The sequence below is a fragment of the Saccopteryx bilineata genome, chromosome 8, assembly GCF_036850765.1.
Source record: "Saccopteryx bilineata isolate mSacBil1 chromosome 8, mSacBil1_pri_phased_curated, whole genome shotgun sequence".
NCBI lineage: Eukaryota > Metazoa > Chordata > Mammalia > Chiroptera > Emballonuridae > Saccopteryx > Saccopteryx bilineata.
Genome location: NC_089497.1, coordinates 62,104,436 through 62,124,884, shown reverse-complemented (window position 1 = coordinate 62,124,884; position 20,449 = coordinate 62,104,436). Strand labels below are relative to the sequence as shown.

At 39.5% G+C, this 20,449-nt stretch overlaps 1 pseudogene; it reads right to left on the bottom strand.

Annotated features, from left to right (window-relative positions):
- Positions 1–13,334: 13,334 nt before the first annotated feature.
- On the bottom strand, positions 13,335–20,242 carry LOC136311695 (cell division control protein 42 homolog pseudogene; annotated as a pseudogene).
- Positions 20,243–20,449: the final 207 nt, after the last annotated feature.

Sequence of the window (20,449 nt, the reverse complement as noted above, 5' to 3'; positions counted from 1 at the left end):
GATATATGTTCAACATAAGGAAAGTGAGAGTATGGTCTATTTTCCTATAGTCTTTTTTAAACACAAATATAAAAAAGTTTATGGCCCTGGCTGGTAGGCTCAACAGTAGAGTGTTGGCCCAGCGTGTGGAAATTCCAGGTTCAATTCCCAGTCAGGACACAGAAGAGAAGTGTCCATCTGCTTCTCCACCCCTCCTCCCTTCTCTCTGTCTCTGTCTCTCTCTTTTCTCTATTCCCCCCCTACAGCCATGACTCTAATGATTTGAGCAAGTTGGCCCTGGGCACTGAGGATGGCTCTGTGGCTTCATCTCAGGTGCTAAAATAGCTTGGTTGCTGAGCAATAGAGTAGCAGCCCCAGATAAACAGAGTGTACCCTGCTTGCCAGGTAGATTCTGGTTACGGCACATGCGAGAATCTGTCTCTGCCTCCTCACCTTTCACTTAATGAAAAAAGAAAAGTTTAAATGTACTAGGAGCCAACTGGGCAAACAGCTTGCCTGGAAGTTAGTCATCCATTTGGGAAGACACAGGTGGGAGTGTTAGCGTTTACAGGTCAGGCACTGTGTCCTGTAATTTGGTGTCATATACCTCCTTATAAGATATTGTAATAATTAAACATTACTCTCCTTTGATGGAAGCTGGCCCATTTCTCTAATTCTCTGATTGTTATGTGTTTAAAGCAGGGATGAAAGATTTCATTAGAATCAACTTTATAATAGCTCAAGGCTATCATAATTTAGCATGTTGAAAATCCCTTCAGAAAGTTGAATGTGAACTGGCTTGTTTGCTTATCATTACACTTTTAGATATTAATCTTACATTTTAGAGTTTTTGTTTTATATATTTGCCAAATTGTCTCAGTGCACTTGAACTCAGCTGAGAATTGACATCTATGAATTTGAAGTTTGAGACCTTGATGGGACAGTGCGCATTCTAGTATTTTTGTCTCTATAACACTACCTTGAAAGGTTCTAAGATCATCTTTGGCACACAGTTACTTTATCTGTGGTATACAAGGTGTAGAAAACAAAGGGATGCATGAGCCCTTGTAAAGAAGTTAGAATAATTAGGGACCTGGGTGGTGCACCTTTGTACCCTAATCTCTGCTTTAAGTACAGTCTTTCTCAAAACCATTACCTCCAAGTCTCTCTTGTACTTTTTTCCATCAGAAAGATTTTTTCTGTTAAGAACAAGATGTCATATTTCTTTTTTAACAATTTTTATTTATTGATTTCAGCGAGAGAGGAAGGGAGAGAGAGAAACCAAAACATCGAGCTGTTCTTTATGTGCCCCAATCAGGGATCCAACCAGCACCTCTGTGCTTACAAGATGCTCTAACCAAGCAAACTATTTGGCCAGGGCAGGGTGTAATATTTCATGCTAAAAATCAACCTTGTATTTTTTCTAATATACTTTGTAGACATGTATATGCTCAGCAAATGTCAGAACCCTTTAATATCCTTCCTATATTTGAGAAATTTTCCTCAGTTCAATTGTGGGACCCTGTTATCATCAGTTTATAATCCAGAAATTTGTTCCCCTAGCCTTTCTTGCAACAGAGGCATAGACACTCCCAACTAGAGACATCCTCAAAAGAAAGCATTGTGAGGGAGCTGTCATCCCCGTGGGAGCTGTTTTCCAGCAGGCCTGGTGGTAGAGGTGTCTGCCTTTGGGGACAGCAGTATTAGAGGTCTGGCCTCCAGTGTCTAGAGGAGCTGCAGTGCGTGTCCCCATTGGTGGTAACAGTGGGGTATGTAGAAGCAGTGTATGGACTTTATTCTTTTATTTTTAAATTTTTATTTATGTATTTATTCATTTTAGAAAGGAGAGAGAGAGGGAGAGAGACAGAGAGAGAAGGGGGGGAGGAGCAGGAAGCATCAACTCCCATATGTGCCTTGACCAGGCAAGCCCAGGGTTTCAAACTCAGCATTTCCAGGTCAATGCTTTATCCACTGCACCACCACAGGTCAGGCTGGACTTTATTCTTGATTGCACTCATCCTACTCTCATTCTATCTTGGCCTCAGATATATTTTGACTCATCTAATGTACAAAGCAGATACTTTTATTAATGGGAAAAAATTGTGGTTTGTATTTCTAAATCCTGAGAAAGATACCCTGTCCTCTTACCCACCCTTTGTTTCCTAGTATATGGTCTGTGTAATGCTCATCCTGCTTGTTTTTGTCATCTTTTTTTTTTTTTTTAAGTGAGAGGTGGTGAGGCAGAGAGACAGATTCTCACATGCACTTAATGGGGATCCACCCGGCAATCTGCAGTCTGGGACTGATGATCTGCCCATCTGGGCTGCTGCTCCATTGCTCAGCAACTGAGCTATTTTAGCCCCTGAGGTGACATCATGGAGCCATCCTCAGTGCCCAGGGCCAACTTGCTGAAACCATTCCATCCATTGCTGTGTGAGAAGGAGGGAGAGAGAGAGAGAGGGGGGGGGGGGGAGGGGGAGGGGTGGAGAAGCAGATGGTCGCTTCTCCTGTGTACCCTGATTGGGAATCAAACTCGGGACTTCCACACACTGGGCCAATGCTCTACTGCTTAGCCTACTGACCACAGCCTATTTTTGTCATCTTTATCCACTATACCAACTAGCATCTTTTTGCAGGGTTTGCAAGTGCATCAACTCTGTAAATGGTTTTTGAGTCAAATTAAATTACCCTAAAGCAGCCCCAGGAAGCCCTATAAGAATTCTTTACTTTCCTCTTATGAATGAAAAAGGTTTTCTCCTACACTCTTCATAAATATTACTTTAAAAACCTTCTTTTAAATTGGTGAGCAAAATCAATATCTTTGTATAATGTGGACACAGATTTTCTGAATAAGGATGATAGAAGAAAAATGGAACAGAAAGATTTACTGGTTTGAAAATGTAAAAGAGGAAACTCATATGATTTCCAGAACTCAAGTGAAAATTAAAAGTTGCAATTTAGATTAAATCTTTCAATTTAGTCATATTTTGTTTGTCCTCATCTAAGTCAATGTGGTGTGATGAACATACAAAGAGTAAATTGGGCCTGACCTGTGGTGGCGCAGTGGATAAAGCGTTGACCTGGAAATGCTGAGGTCGCTGGTTCAAAACCCTGGGCTTGCCTGGTCAAGGCACATATGGGAGTTGATGCTTCCAGCTCCTCCCCCCCTTCTCTCTCTCTGTCTCTCCTCTCTGTCTCTCCCTCTTCTCTCTAAAATGAATAAATTTAAAAAAAGAGTAAATTGGGATACTTGTGTTCAATTTTTCCTCCCTTATTAGCTCTGTAATTTTGGATAAGTTATGGCTTTTGGAACTTCATTCATTTTCAAAATGAGCTTGTTGGCCCTGGCTGGTGGCTCAGTGGATAAAGAGTTGGCCCAATGTATGGACATTCTGGGTTCGATTCCTCATCAGGGCACATAGGAAGAGTGGCCATCTGCATCTGGCACTCTTCCTGTCCCCATTCTATCCCTCTTCCCTTCCTGCAGCGAGTGGCTAGATGGGTTCCAGCATGGCCCCAGGCACTGAGAATAGCTCCCCCAGGCAGACAGCCTCAGATGCTAAAAATAGCTCAGCCCCAAATGTGGTTGCCTAGTGGTAGATGGTTGGGCTGCATGTGGAAATTTGCCTCACTATCTTGCCTCCTCTCACCTAAAAAACAAACAAAAAAACAAACAACAACAACCACCAAAAATGAAAAAGCTTGTTAACACTTCATTTACTTTAAAAGCTAATTATGAGAGTAGGAAGATGAAGTGTTTAATTTTTATTTTATTTTATTTATTCATTTTAGTGAGGAGAGAGAGGTGGAGAGAGAGAGAGAAAGAGACAGAGAGAGAGGAAACAGAGACAGGGAGGAGCTGGAAGCATCAACTCCCATATGTGCCTTGACCAGGCAAGCCCAGGGTTTTGAACCGGCAACCTCAGCATTTCCAGGTCGATGCTTTATCCACTGCGCCACCACAGGTCAGGCAGATGAAGTGTTTAGCATTGCATTTTGATGGTGTTTTATAACTTGTAAGGAGTATAAGAATTATTATTCTTAGAGTTTATATTCTTTTTTGTAGAATATTATTCTTGCATTGAAAAAATTCTAAGTGTTCTAGAGAATTTGGGATTAAAGTAGGGAACATATCATATTGAGTATATGCCTCCTTAAGTAAAATCTTTATATTTTAATCATTATATTAGAAAGAATATGTAATATACCATATACTCTGGAGAGCATTAAAGGTAAGAAAATGTCTGTGTATCTCATAATGAAATAGTAAAGTTTTTCTGTTTGGATTTTGAGCTGCAAGAGAAATAAATCTAGTCTAAATAATGACTAAAAAAGGATTCTTATTTTTTTTTTTTTGTATTTTTTCTGAAGCTGGAAATGGGGAGAGACAGTCAGACAGACTCCCGCATGCGCCCGACCGGGATCCACCCGGCACGCCCACCAGGGGGTGACGCTCTGCCCACCAGGGGCGACGCTCTGCCCACCAGGGGGCGATGCTCTGCCCCTCCGGGGCGTCGCTCTGCCGTGACCAGAGCCACTCCAGTGCCTGGACAGAGGCCAAGGAGCCATGCCCAGTGCCCGGGCCATCTTTGCTCCAATGGAGCCTTGGCTGTGGGAGGGGAAGAGAGAGACAGAGAGGAAGGAAGGGGGGGTGGAGAAGCAAACGGGCGCTTCTCCTATGTGCCCTGGCCGGGAATCAAACCCGGGTCCCCCGCAAGCCAGGCAGACGCTCTACCACTGAGCCAACCGGCCAGGGCCAAAAAGGATTCTTATTTATTTCTTTCATAGAACTGGGAAGTTCAAGAGGCAAATTTTTAGGCATAGCTTGATTCAGGTACTTGAGCCATGTCTTTCTCTCTGAGTTTTATTTCTTTATGTTGGCTTGTATTTGAACTCTTGGTGTGAAACAAAATTGACTAGTAAAATGTCTAGACTTATATTCTTTCAGTTTAGCAAACCCAAGTGAAGGATGAGGCTTTCTTCCTCCTCATCGTCATTATTGTCATTGTCGTCGTCTTCCTCCTTCTCCTCCTCCTCTTCCTCCTCCTTCTCCTCTTCTTCTCCTTCTTCTTTTTCTTCTTCATTTTTGGTTGCTTAATACCTCTGAAAAGAATGCATATATAAAGAATTGAGACATGAGGAAGCATTGGTGCAGCAGTAATGAATCTATAAGAATTAGGATTTGGGGAAAGTGGAGAATATTACCCAAACATTTTTAAAAACTGAAAACTGTATCCAAACTAAGCCAATAAAATCCTTTTTAACACTTATAAAGAGTCTTCATAAGACTGTCTTCATGGTTTTTATTCATCTAAAGAGCCAACGGACTGCTCCAGGGTTCCTCATGCAAAACAGAAATAAGGGGATTCACCTGACTGGTGCCGTGTTGTTAGGTGTTCTCCCCACCCCCCACCCCATCCGCAGCTTCTTCATGAAGCAGGTCTCCAGACTCATATCTTGAAAGAGGGTGTGAATCTTTCTATAGACATCTGTTTTCTAACACTATCCCTCATATATCCCAGGTCTTCATTTGTGTTTAAGAACACCATATATATGTACTATTAAGCAGCACAGCTATGCTAAGCCTATAAGACAATCACTGACAAGGAAACAAAAGGTGTTTTTTAAAATTATGTACTTAATCCATTTAGTCTATTTCAAAAGGTGCAATATTTTTCTTTATCAGTAAAAGATGTTAGAAATTAACTTCAAAACTAATCAGCAATGGCTAACAAATTTCCTTGAAAGTCAGTCACATATACAGTGTGTCTTAGAAAAGAGGAGGGGCAAGACAGGGTTCACCCCCTTTCATGAGTTTCATCAAATACTGAAACTACCCCATGGTGGAGAGAAAAGAAGACTTTCAAAAAGGAGTATGTTGTTACATGCAGAGGCGGATTAAAGTTGGTTGAGGCCCCAGGCACAGAAAAAAATACTGGGCCCCTTAAAAAAGAGAAAGACAGGGAAAATAAAAATACACATTAACCATATTTTTAAATAAATAAAAAATATTATGCAATATTAATGTTAAAATTGCACATATGAAACCAAACTTGGTATCATTTCAAAAAAAGTGTAGAACTTTTGTGCTCAAGTCAGGGACCATGGGGTCATGTCTATGATCTCATGCTCAAGCCAGCAGCAACCCTGTGCTTGGGCTGGATGAGCCCTGATTAGGCTGGCGACTTTGAGGTTTTGAACCTGGGTTCTCAGTGTCCCAGGCCAACTGTCTATCCACAGCACCACTGCCTGGTCAGACAAAGACCAACTGTTCTGAAGTTTTAAAAAAATCATAAATTTTTGGAGAAAGACAAGATGGCGATGGAGTAGGTAGACGTACCAACTTCCACCTCCCAGAACCAAAGTGGATTACAAAATAATTTTAAGAACCATCATCTGAAAAAACCAACTTTGGACTAAACTAAGAGGACTTTTCAAGGAACACTGAGGAAGCCACACCAAGACTGGTATGAAAAGCAGAAATGTGGAGAGGGCTTCCCAGCTCCCCGGAGCAAACGGCAGCCCGGAGAGACTTGGGAGGCGGGAAGTGAGTTTAACAGAGAAGGGAGGGTCCTGAGTCCCAGGAACAAAGCCCCAGCCTGCAGTCCTAGAGCCTAGAAGAGGCAAATGGACAGTATTTAGCTAGAAACAAGACAAGATACTGTTTGTGAGAAAGAGACTGATTTCACAGACCCAGGATTCTTCTTAAAGGGACTACACAGAAAACCTCTCTCACAACCACTCACCCGGGGCTCCTGGGGATGGGGAGAGAGGAGAGGACTGGAGTAGCAGGAAGAAAGTGTAATCTAGGAGGCACAGGGAGAAACACTTTGAGGGACAGCCACCCTAACCCCTAGACTGAGTCACTCCCCAAATCTGAAGTGAATATTTCCCCTGGAAACAGCAATACCAGGAAAGGGAAGTAGGACACCAGCCAAACAATCTCTCCCGCAGCAATCGGACTACAGTATTGAGTCTTAGGGTCTGAGCTGCAGTGCCCCCACCCACATGGCTGAGGGCTGGCCCCAGGGTGGGCGGCAGTGGGACATGGAAGCGCGGTTCTGTCAGCAAGGGTGGAAGCTGGCTGGCCACCACTGAGGCCCAGGTGTGAGCTCAGTATTGCCCAGCTGGGGAGGAGGGGACGTGCAAAAGTGGTCAAACCCATATGCAGGCTCTCTGTAAGCCAGCCTGCGGGGAGGGCAGGAGCCCTGGAAAGGGCAGAAACCCGCCCTTGTGCAAGGGCAAGGAGCGCAGTCTTGCCATGCCCATAGAACTGAGGCTTGTGGCCTGACTTGGGAGCCAGCTCCTCCCACAAGGGGTGGAGCCAAAATTCCAGAATAGGTGGAGTCCCGCTACTGAGCATGGGCACACAGTCCTGCCCAGCCTGTGGAGCCAAGGCTTGCAGCCATCCCACTAGTGGGCTCCTCCTGCAGGGGCGAGGTGAAAGCCTGGAATCAGGCGGGGACCCACAGCTGAGCATAGGTGCTTACCCCTGCCCTCAGGGCTGAGCATAATGCCACCTGCAGGGGCAGGGCAAAGGCCAAGGCCACCAAAGCTTGTACACCCGAACACACGATCACAGCCACTCCCATGAAGTAGAGGTGGAAACCACAGCAACAGCCTCAGTGGGCAGGCACCAGCAACACCCATACTTGAACACCATAGGCAACAAAAGCAGAGGGAGTGATAGACCTGTAGACAGACCACAACTAGGGATCATAGAAGCCACACCCAAGGACTCCAGTGGCCAAAACCTTCTTTTACACAGAAGAAATGAGAAGGCAGAGATATGCAACACAAATGAATCAAGAGACATCCCCAGAAAAGGACCTGAATGAGTCAGATATAACCAAATTACCAGATGCAGAGTTTAAAATAACAATTGTTAGGATGCTCAAAGATATTAGAACAACAATAGATGGTCATTACGAACAGCTAAATAAAAAGATAGCAAATATAAAAATGACATTGAAATAATAAATAAGAATCAGTCAGAAATGACAAATACAATATCAGAAATAAAGAACACAATGGAAGGAATTAAAAGTAGGATGGATGAAGCTGAGATTCAAATCAGTGAGTTAGAGGACAAGATAAATAAAGGCACAGAAGCAGAGCAGAAAAAAGAAAAGAGACTGAAAAAGTCTGAAGAAACTCTAAGAGAGCTCTGTGACAACAGGAAGAAAAATAACATCTGCATCATAGGGGTTCCTGAAGAAGAAGAGAAAGAACAAGGGATAGAGACTTTGTTCAAACATATCATGGCTGAAAACTTCCCTCAATTAAGGCAGGAAAATGTCTCACAAATTCAAGAAGCCCAGAGAACTCCATTAAAGAGAAACCCAAAGAAATCTACACCAAGACACATAATTAAAATGCCAAAGCTAAGTGATAAAGAGAAAATATTAAAAGCTGCTAGAGATAAAAAGACTATCACCTACAAAGGAGCCCCCAGAAGGATGACTTCTGACTTCTCAACAGAAACACTTGAGGCCAGAAGGGAATGGCAAGAAATATTCAAAATAATGCCGAACAAGAGCCTACAACCAAGAATACTTTATCCAGTAAGGCTATCGTTTAAAATTGAAGGAGAAATAAAAAGTTTTCCAGACAAAAAAAACAAAAACTCAAGGAATTCACTATAACCAAACCATTGCTACAAGAAATGCTAAGAGGCCTGTTGTAAACAGATCAAAAGAGAAAAAGAATATAGCAAAAGAAGAATACAGTTTTAAAGAATAAAATGGCAATAGACAACTACATATCAATAATAACCTTAAATGTAAATGGAATAAATGATCTGATCAAAAGATATAGGGTAGCTGCATGGATAAGAAAACAGGACCCATACATATGCTGTCTACAAGACATACCTTACAACAAAAGATGCACCTAGACTGAAGGTAAAAGGATGGAAAAAAATACTTCATGCAAATGGAAATGAAAAAAAAGCTGGGGTAGCAATACTTATATCAGACAACATAGACTTTAAAACAAAGGCTATAGTAAGAGATAAAGAAAGTCACTACATAATGATAAAGGGAGCAATCCAACAAGAAGATATAACCATTAAAAATATCTACGCACCTAATACAGGAGCACCTAAATATATAAAGCAGATGTTGATGGATTTAAAGGGTGAGATCAACAGCAATACTATAATAGTAGGGGATTTCAATACCCCACTAACATCACGAGATAGATCCTCAAGAAAGAAAATCGACAAACAGCAGACTTAAAGGACATACTTGATCAACTTGATATAAAAGATATCTTCAGAACCTTTTACCCTAAAGCAGCAGAATATACATTCTTTTCAAGTGCTCATGGTACATTCTCTAGGATAGGCCACATGTTAGGACACAAAAGCAGTCTCAACAAATTTAAGAAGATTGAAATCATATCGATCACTTTCTCTGATCACAATGGCATGAAACTAGAAATCAACCACAACAGAAAAACTGAAAAATACTCAAACACTTGGAAACTAAATAGCATATCTTTACATAACGACGGGGTTAACAATGAGATCAAAGAAGAAATTTAAAAATTCCTAGATATGAACGATAACGAGCATACATCATATCAAAATTTATAGGACACAGCAATAGCAGTCCTGAGAGGGAAGTTCATAGCATTACAGGCATACCTTAAGAAGCTAGAAAAAGCTCAAATAAACAACTTAACCCTGCATCTAAAAGAACTAGAAAAAGAACAGCAAGTAAAACCCAGAGGTAGTAGAAGGAAGGAAATAATAAAGATCAGAGCAGAAATAAATGACATAGAGGTTAAAGAAATAATACAGAAGATCAACAAAACCAGGAGCTGGTTCTTTGAAAAGGTAAACAAGATTGATAAACCTTTAACCAGACTCACCAAGATAAAAAGAGGGAGGACTCAAATAAATTAAATTAGAAATGAGAGTGGAGAAATAACAACGGACACAACAGAAATATTGTACAAAATATTGTAAGAAAATGCTATGAAGAACTGTACACCAAAAATTTAAACAACCTAGATGAAATGGACAAATTCCTTGAAACATACAATCTTCCAAATATCAATCTGGAAGAATCAGAAAACCTAATCAGACCAATTACAACAAATGAGATTGAAACGGTTATCAAAAAAACTCCCAATAAAGAAAAGTCCTGGGCCTGATGGCTTCACAGGTGAATTCTATGAGGTGAGTATAATTCTGATTCCAAAACCAGGCAAAGACAACACAAAGAAAGAAAATTATAGGCCAATATCCCTGATAAATTTAGATGCTAAAATCCTCAACAAAATATTAGCAAAACGGATCCAATAATATATGAAAAAAATCGTACACCATGATCAAGTGGGATTTATTTTGGGGAGCCAAGGCTGGTACAATATTTGCAAATCAATCAATGTGATTCATCACATAAACAAAAGGAAGGAGAAAAACCACATGATAATTTCAATAGATGCAGAAAAAGCATTTGATAAAATCCAGCACCCATTCATGATCAAAACTCTCAGCAAAGTGGGAATACAGGGAACATACCTCAACATGATAAAGGCCATCTATGACAAACCACAGCCAACATCATACTCAATGGGCAAAAATTAAAAACAATCCCCTTAAGATCAGGAACAAGGCAGGGATGCCCCCTTTCACCAGTCTTATTCAACATAGTTCTAGAAGTCCTTGCCACAACAATCAGAGAAGAAAAAGAAATAAAAGGCATCCAAATTGGAAAAGAAAAAGTCAAACTGTCATTATTTGCAGATTATATGATATTGTATATAGAAAACCCTAAAATCTCAATCAAAAAACTACTGGACCTGATAAATGAATTCAGCATGCTAGCAGGATATAAAATTAATACTTAGAAATCAGAGGCATTTTTATACACTAACAATGAATTGTCAGAAAGAGAAATTAAGGAAGCAACTCCCTTCACCATTGCAACCAAAAAAATAAAGTACCTAGAAATAAATTTTACCAGACAGATTAAAGACTTTTACTCAGAAAATTATAAAACATTGATGAAAGAAATCAGGGAAGATACGAATAAGTGGAGGCATATACCGTGCTCATGGTTAGGAAGAATAAACATAATTATAATGTCTATATTACCCAAAGCAATTTATAAATTCAATGCAATACCAATTAAAATACCAATGACTTACTTCAAAGATATAGAACACATATTCCAAAAACTTGTATGGAACAAAAGAGAACACGAATAGCCTCAGCAATCTTGAAAAGGAAGAATAAAGTGGAAGGTATCACATTTCCAGATATCAAGTTATACTACAAGGCCATTGTACTCAAAACAGCCTTGTACTGTCATTAGAACAGGCATATAGATTAATGGAATAGAACAGAGAACCCAGAAATAAACCCACACTTTTATAGACAACTGATATTTGACAAAGGAGGTAAGAGCATACATTGGAGTAAAGACAGCCTCTTCAACAAATGATGTTGGGAAAATTGGACAGCTACCTGCAAAAAAATAAAACTAGACCACCAACTTACACCACTCACAAAAATAAACTCAAAATGGATAAAAGACTTAAATGTAAGCTGTAGAACCATAATAAGCATTTTAGAAGAAAACATAGGCAGTAAGCTCTGTGACATCTCTCACAGCAATATATTTGCCAATTTATCTCCACTGGCAAGTGAAATAAAAGGATAAACAAATGCATCTATATCAAACAAAAAAGGTTTTGCACAGCTAAAGACAATAAGAACAGGATAAAAAGACAAACTACACAATGGGAGAATATATTTGACAATACGTCTGATAAGGGGTTAATAACCAAAATTTATAAAGAACTTATAAAACTCAATACCAGGAAGACAAACAATGCAATCAAAAAATGGGCAAAATAAATGATTAGACACTTCTTTCAAGAGGACATACAGATGGCCAGTAGGCATATAAAAAATGCTCAACATCACTAATCATTAGAGAAATGCAAATTAAAACAACGAGATATCACCTCACACCAATCAGAATGGCGCTCATCAACAAAACAACACAGAATAAGTGCTGGCGAGGATGTGGAGAAAAGGGAACTATTCTGTACTGCTGGTGGGAATGCAGATTGGTGCAGCCACTGTGCAAAGCAGTATGGAGATTTCTCAAAAAATTAAAAATGGAACTGTCTTTTGACCCAGCCATCCCACTTTTAGGAATATACCCCAAGGACACCATAGCACTGTTTGAAAGGGAGAAATGCACCCCCATGTTTATGGCAGCATTGTTCACAATAGCGAAGATCTGGAAACAACCCAAGTGTCCATCAGTGGACGAGTGGATTAAAAAGCTTTGGTACATATATACTATGGAATACTACTCAGCCAGAAGAAATGATGACATCGAATCATTTACAACAACATGGATTGACCTTGATAACATTATACTGAGCGAAATAATTAAATCAGAAAAAACTAAGAACTATATGATTCCATACATAGGTGGGACATAAAAATGAGACTCAGAGACATGGACAAGAGTGTGGGGGTCACGGGGTGAGGGGAGGAGAGGGAGGGTATTGGAGGAGGGGAAGGGCACTAAGAAAACCAGTTAGAAGGTGATGGAAGACAATTGGACTTTGGGTGATGGAAATTCAGCATAAGCAAATGTCAAAATAACCTAGAGATGTTTTCTCTGAACATATGCATCCTGATTTATCAATGTCACCCCATTAAAATTAATTAAAAAAAGAAAAAAGTATAAAGTTGGGATTTTGTGGGATCCTTCAGAAGTTGGGGTCCAGGGAGCATGCCCGGTGCACCCACCATTAAATCCACCTCTGGTTACATGAGGCATTATGTGCCTTCCTACGAGCGCCAGGTGGGAACATGCTTTCTAAACTAGTTCTTGGTAATGGAATGTGAAATCACTCATCCTCCTTTCCTAAAGGGGTGGCCAATGATTATGAAGTCCTTAAAATATAACTAAATGAAAAACAACTCTCACACATTATCTCCCCCCCTCAAAAAGTAGACATCAGATCACTCTCCAGAGTGGAGCCTGGGAGCAGCTTCGACAACATCAGTATGTCTGTTGCAAAGTCATCACAGGCATGCCTTTCTTTTAAACAAAAAAAAAAATTTTTTTGAAACGTCAAAACAAACACTAGTCCTGATCACTTTTCTGATAATACACAATTACTCAAAATCAACTAGTATTAAAAGGGGAAAGGGGCCATGCCTATGGAGCTTGTTTCACACCATGCAAATGGGTAGGTACAGGGCATTTGTCATTATTGCAAACATAAATTTTAATATTTAAGCCTTAGTTTGATTTGAATATTGCTTTTAGTATAATGCCGACACTAGCTGTGCAGACAGGGTTTTGGAGAGATGTTCACAGTAGCACACACCCAAGCCTCGTCTTTGCTTTGAGAGGCTCCAGGGCAGCTAATGTTGCTTTGTCAAATACATTCTTCAGACCTTTCTGTGTGAGTGTAGAACACACTCCCCCCATACGACAGCCTTCAGATGATGGGCCAGCTTTTCAGGAGTCTCTGGAAGGACAGGCTTCTGTTTGCTCTTGGCAAGTTTTCTCAACAGTAGAGGGTTCATCTCTGAGATCAGTTTGGGTCCCAACAAGCAAGAAAGGAGTCTTTGGACAGCAGTAAGTTACCTCAGGCACTCACTTTTCTTTCACATTTTCAGGTGAGGATAGAGAGACCACTGAAAAACAGACTAGAAACACATCCAATTGTGGATACCCCAGCAGTAGTAAACTGTCATAATCCTCTTGTCCTGCAGTGTCAAAAAGTTGGAGTATATGGCTCACCACCAGTCATAACTGTGACTGCATAGTTGTCAGAAACAGTAGGTACATACTCAGATGGAAATGTGTTTGTTGGGTAAGACATCAGGAGCCATCCATGTATTACCAATGGCACCATCGCCCACAACACCACACTATTATCTGCATTGCTGAAACAGTTTTCTATCAACTTTAAATATTTCAAATCCAATGATGAACTCAGCCTCTCCCCTGGGGTGTTTAGTGAGGCTTTTTTTGATGCTGCCAGAAAAATCCCATGTGTTCTCCTTGGCCCAGGCTGAATGATGTGTCTTCCCCTGGTCCAATCACTGTGGTTAGGGGAATGGATCTTCTGTTTGGCCCATTTGGATCACGTGCCCAATTCTATAGCTGGTGTATTCAACAATCTTTGAATCTCTGGGACTGAGAATGAAGAGGAGGAGAGTTCCACAAGGAGAGACTTCCCAGAGAAAAATTTTGAAAACTAGCCAAGGCCAATGTGTTAAGAATATCTGTACAAAGTGTTTAAACTTGCATCAGTGAAGACTTGTTCTCTGTATCATTATCTGTAGTTTAGTAATCAGTCACTTAGGCATTATCACTATTATCTTTAGAACAACAGGCTATTTTGTAGCATTACCAGGGATTTGGATGAGATTAGGGTGCCCATGCTATCATCAAGGTGAACAGATACATAGAGAGGATTTCAAAGATGGCCACAAAAACAAAAGCAATAAAGTGATTGCAAGAAGAAAATGCTGCAGTATATGGCCACTTTGGAGCCTGTTTTTTTGAATATTTAATAAAGGGCTCCCAGCACACAGAGCAGTCATGCTTTCATTAGAAGTGATGTGGAGACTGTTAACAAGCAGTCCAGTTGGCCCGAGGGCACTACAGGGCAGAAAGAGCTCAGAGTATATTAGATTCCAGAATGATGCTTCCTTCCCATAATACACAGTAAAAGTCAAATACAGGATTCCCTAATATCTAAAGCAGATATGCAGAAGTGGGCAGAGAGAAACCAGATTTAGAATGGGAACATTTGAGTCCTGAACCCAAATCTGCCAAGAGTTTGTCATTGTCCTAAGCAAGAGCCTTTTCCTGTCCTGACTTTCATTTTCTTCTGTAAAGAATTTAAAGATGATTGTAACAAAGGTCATTTCCTGCCCAGTTACTCTATCCTCTCAGAACTTCTATGTTTTACTTCTTTTTTAAATTTAAAATTATAATATAAGAAATACACTTGCATGATTCAACATGCAAAACAATATCAAAAAAGCACTGTAAAAACTTCATTCCTGCCCCCGCTCACTTCTCCTGTGTTTTTACTGATCTTTAGTTTATTGATTTCTCTTATGTCTTTTCAGTTTCTATATAAAAATTCAAGTAGATATAATATATATTTGTCCTCTCAATTTCTTTCTTTTCTTTTATTTTCTTTTTTTTGTGATAGAGACACAGAGAGAGACAGGCAGGAACAGATAGGGACAGACAGGCAGGAAGGAGAGAGATGAGAAGCATCAATTCTTTTTGCAGCTCCTTAGTTGTTCATTGATTGCTTTCTCATATGTGCCTTGACCAGAAGGCTATAGCAGGGCAAGTGACTTTTTGCTCAAGCCAATGAACTTGGGCTCAAGCCAGCCACCTTGGGGTTTCAAACTTGGGTCCTCTGTGTCTCAGTCCAACACTCTATCAACTGTGCTACTGCCTGGTCAGGCTGTCCTCTCAATTTCTCACACAGAAGTTAGTGTATCTCTTTTTTGCCACTGAATATAGAGTGAAATTCTTCATCACTAGGTAAATTATTTCTTCATTTTTTATTAAGCCACAAATATTCCATTATTTCCAAAAATTTTCTCTTAGAAATAATGCTATGCATACAGATATAATATACCCATAACATAAATACCAGACATGCAACTACTAGGTTAAAGGGTAAATGCTTTTGTCATTTATGTTTTTCATGATGACTTTCTCTAGGGATCATACAAATTTATACTCCACCTGAATAGTGTAGTAAGGCCAATTTTTTCATAGTCTCATCAACACAGTGTTTTCAAACGCAAATTTTTCTAATCTGAAAAATTAAAATGCTGTTTTGACATAGTTTTAGTTTTAGTTTCTTGTGAAGATGAAGTGTTTAACAGATTGACCTTTGTCACATCACAATGAGGAGCTCTGTTGACTTGCTTCCCAGTGAAACTGTGAAAATGATTAAAAGCAACCATTTAAAGCCTCTGGAAATGGTCCTAAAGGCTAACAGCAAATTAAAAAAAAACTATTGAAGAAAAGTAACAAAAATTTGGTAAGAAAGGCCAGACTCTGTGATAATTGAACTCCTTCTCTACAGGGAATTTCCTGCAGATCAGGGCAATGTAACATTCACTTCAAACTGCCACAGCCAAACCACAGGGCTCCCTCTCCCCCCAGATCCCAATAAGAAGGCTTTATTCCTGAAAGGAGCAGGACTGCAGCAGTTCTCATTCTGTACCTGAAGCCAAGTCCTAGGCAAGTCTGATGGAGAGGTGAGGGTTCTTATTTTCTGGTCTTTAGTTTATTGATTTCTCTTATGTCTTTTCAGTTTCTATATAAAAATTCAAGTAGATATAATATATATTTGTCCTCTCAATTTCTTTCTTTTCTTTTTTTTGTGATAGAGACACAGAGAGAGACAGACAGGAACAGATAGGGACAGACAGGCAGGAAGGAGAGAGATGAGAAGCATCAATTCTTTTTGCAGCTCTTTAGTTGTTCATTGATTGCTTTCTCATATGTGCCTTGACCAGAAGAAGGCTATAGCAGGGCAAGTGACTTTTTGCTCAAGCCAGCAAACTTGGGCTCAAGCCAGCCACCTTGGGGTTTCAAACTTGGGTCCACTGTGAGAAGAAGGCCCTGTCATGGGTTCAGTGTGCTGAAAATACCAGGACCCTGACTGCCCCTGCCCTAGCCTGTGAAGTGGGGTCACATGCCAGAAGAAGCAAGATAAGGGATAATTTTAGGCTGCTGGCTGTTTCTTCATTCACTCAGGAGCGTTCAGTTCGTATTGTGAGGTTTTTACTCAGACAAAAGCTTGCCATTGTGTTTGCCTCCAGCTCCAGAGCCCTGGCACAGAGATTATGCCTAGAAAAAGCAGCAGGTTGTATAATAAGTAGCTTCTAATCAATTTTCAAAAGAGCTGAATTCATTTTCAATATAGCATGGAGAAGTTCAAGCAGGCACTCTCAAGAACAGTGGAGATTGTGAAAGGCAATTGGGAGGAGATATATGGATTTAATGAATATGCTATCTAGGCATAGTTTGGAGTAGACCCAGGAAAGAAGACACCTAAGAGGAGTCGTTCTAGGATCAGAACAAATATCAAGCACTGACCTCAGAAACTAGCTCTTCAAAGGAGCAACAATTTGATTGGAATAATTTGTAGAGCAATTTATGTACCATGGTATTGTTGAAAACAACAGAGCAATTAGTGGGCACTCATTAACAAATCAACACATAATAAGTGCTGGTGAGGATGTGAAAAAAAAGAGAGCTCTCCTGCACTGCTGGTGGGAACGCAGACTGGTGCAGCCACTGTGGAAAACAGTATGGAGATTCCTCAAACAATTAAAAATGGAATGGCCTTTTGACCCAGCTATCTCACTTTTAGGAATACACCCCAAGAACACCATAGCACTGATTCAAAAGAAGATATGTACCCCCATGTGTATTGCAGCATTGTTTACAATAGCCAAGATCTGGAAACAGCCCAAGTGTCCATCAGTGGATGAGTAGATTAAAAAGCTGTGGTACAGATATACAATGGAATACTATGAGGCTGTGAAAAATAAGGAAATCTTACCTATTGCGATGGCATGGATGGACCTGGAGATTGTGAAATAAACCAGGTAGAGAAAGAATAATATCATATGATCTCACTTATATGTAGAATCTAATGAACAAGGTGAACTGAGAAATGGAATAGAAGAAGAGGCGGGGTCACAGGAAGCAGAGGGACAGCTGTCAGAGGGAAGGGGAATGAAGGGATGGGATAAGAGAAGGTGAAAAGATTAATGAAATTATATATACATACATATAAATACAGATAACAGGACAGCAAATCCCAGAGAGAAGGGGGGAGGGTGTGGGTGAAGAGGGGGCAAAAGAGGTATAATGGGGGATACATGGGTGGGTGGAGAGTGTGTTATATTGAGTGGGACACTTGAATCCATGTTAACACAATAAACTTAAATTAATAAAAATAAATTAAAAAAAGAAAAGATACCTCTATGTTCAACTGCTCTTTAACTTAGGTGCCAAGACCATACAACAGGGATAGAATAGTTTTTTTCAGTAAATGGTGCTGAGTCAAATAATTTACACATGCAAAAGAATGAAGTTGGTATTTACCTCACACAATATACAAAAATTAACTCAAAGTGAATTAAGATGTAAATATGAGATCTAAAACTATAAAACTGTTACAAGAAAACATAGGGAAATATCTCCACATCTTTGGACTTAACAGAGAATTTTTAGCTATGACAATAAAAGCATAAGCAACCAAAAAAAGATATATTGTATTTCATGAAAATTTTAAAAAATTACTTTTGTTTTAAAAATACTTGAAAGTGAAAAGACAATTCACAGAATGTGGAATTTATTTTTAATTCGTATATCTAATGAGAGACTTGTATCTAGTTTATTATGAAAAACACTTACAACTTAATAACAAATATCAAGTACACAATTAAAATGGGAGAGTGTTCCAAATAGACATTTATTCCAAAATCTATATAAATATATAGTTATTCGTACACTAAAAGATGCTCAACATCATTAGTTATCAGAGAAATGTAAACCAAAGTCACCATAATATATTAGTTCACCTAGATACTTACTAGGATGACTAGAATAAAAAAGATATATAATAATAACTTTTGGCAAAGATGTGGAGAAATTAGAACCTTCACATGCTAGTAGAGGGAATGTGAAATGGTATGGATATTTTGGAAAACAGATGTTTAACATAAGGTTATCATTTGACCCAGTATTCTACTTATGGGTATATAGCAAAAAGAAACAACAGCACGTAAGTGCAAATGTTCATAACACAGTTGTTCATAATAGCCCAAATGTGGAAACTATTTGGTGTTTGTCAGTAAACAAACAGAAAAACAAATTATGATATAGTCATACAATGGAATATCATTTGGCAATAAAAATGAAGAAAGTATTGCTATGTGCTACAACATAGGTGAATCTTGAAAACATTTTGCTAAGTAAAAGAAACTGGTCACAAAAGACTATATATAGTATATCACATTTATCATATTTTATATATTTCCACTTATGTGAAAGTCCAGAATGGCTTAATCTATAGTCAGAAATAGATTAGTGTTTGCTTAGGACTAAGTAGGGAGTTGGCAGATAAGGGTGATAGCTAAAGCACATGGTTTGTTTTTGAGATGATGAAAATATTCTAAAATCAACTGTAATAGTGGTTGTACATATCTGTGAATATGCTAAAAACTATCAAACTGTATGCTTTAAATGGCTGAATTGTGTGGTATGTGAATTATATCTTAATATAGCTGTTAAAAATGCAAAACTATGAGTAGTTAGCATCTTTTCATATGTTTGAGTACCAGTAATATTCCCATTCAATGAACTATTTATTCATACTCATGATGTTTTGTTTTTGTTTTTGTTTTTTGCCTTTATTTTTCTTTTCCCATTAATTCTAGAAGCCCCTTTTATACCTGGGAGATTAGTTTTATCTGGATATGAGCTGTTAAGTTTTTCCCTGTCATGCCTTTTGACTTTGCTTATGTTTTCCCCACAGGCAAAAGCCTATAATTTCATGTGGGTGTACTGATCTATTACTGCTTTTATGGCTTCTAGATTAAAGTCATAGAAAATTCTTTCCCACTCCAAGGCAATAAAATAATTTTCATATGTGTACTTCTGGTTCATTTATGGTTAAGTTATAAACTTTTGCCTTTAAATCTTTAATCTATTCAGTATTTTTCCTATAAAAAATCTGAGATATATAGTAGAAGCTGATCACAACAGAAAAATGGTGGCATGAGGGATACTCCCGGTATCACCCCTTGAGATGTCAACAAATTCAACAACTAAACATAGAGAAAAAAACCTTAGGAGCACCCAAAATTTACACACACCAAAGGTATGATTGGGTGAAAACGTGGCTGAATATATAAGACAGAGGATGGGATATTTCACTTCCCGCAATGATCTGAGGTAAGGACAATTTTGTTTGAAGCCAGGCAAAGAGGAGAGACTGAGCTAGTGGGGAAGGAACTGAGTTAGGGTGGGTGACCAAACAAAAGAAAAATCACACCAGCTCTGCCTGAAATCATAGACTCGGGGCTCGTGCATGGGAGGTGGGATCCACCTAAAATTACCAGCACAGGGTGCCCATGTGGGCAGACACCAACATCTTTGTGCATTCCCAGCTCCACAATCAGTGGTGCTGTGATAGCAGCTCCACCTAGCATCACCAGCACAGGGCATGCTCGCTGGCCAAAGTGCTTAGCCTGAAATTAACAACATTGGACACCTGTGTGAGCACCAGTATTTTTGGGCACTCCTGGCTCCACAATCCCCAGCATGGGGTGCACACAGGGACTGGAGGGCTTAACCCGAGATTATCAACGCTAGGCACATGTATGGGCACCAGCATCTTTGGGCATTCCCTGCTCTAT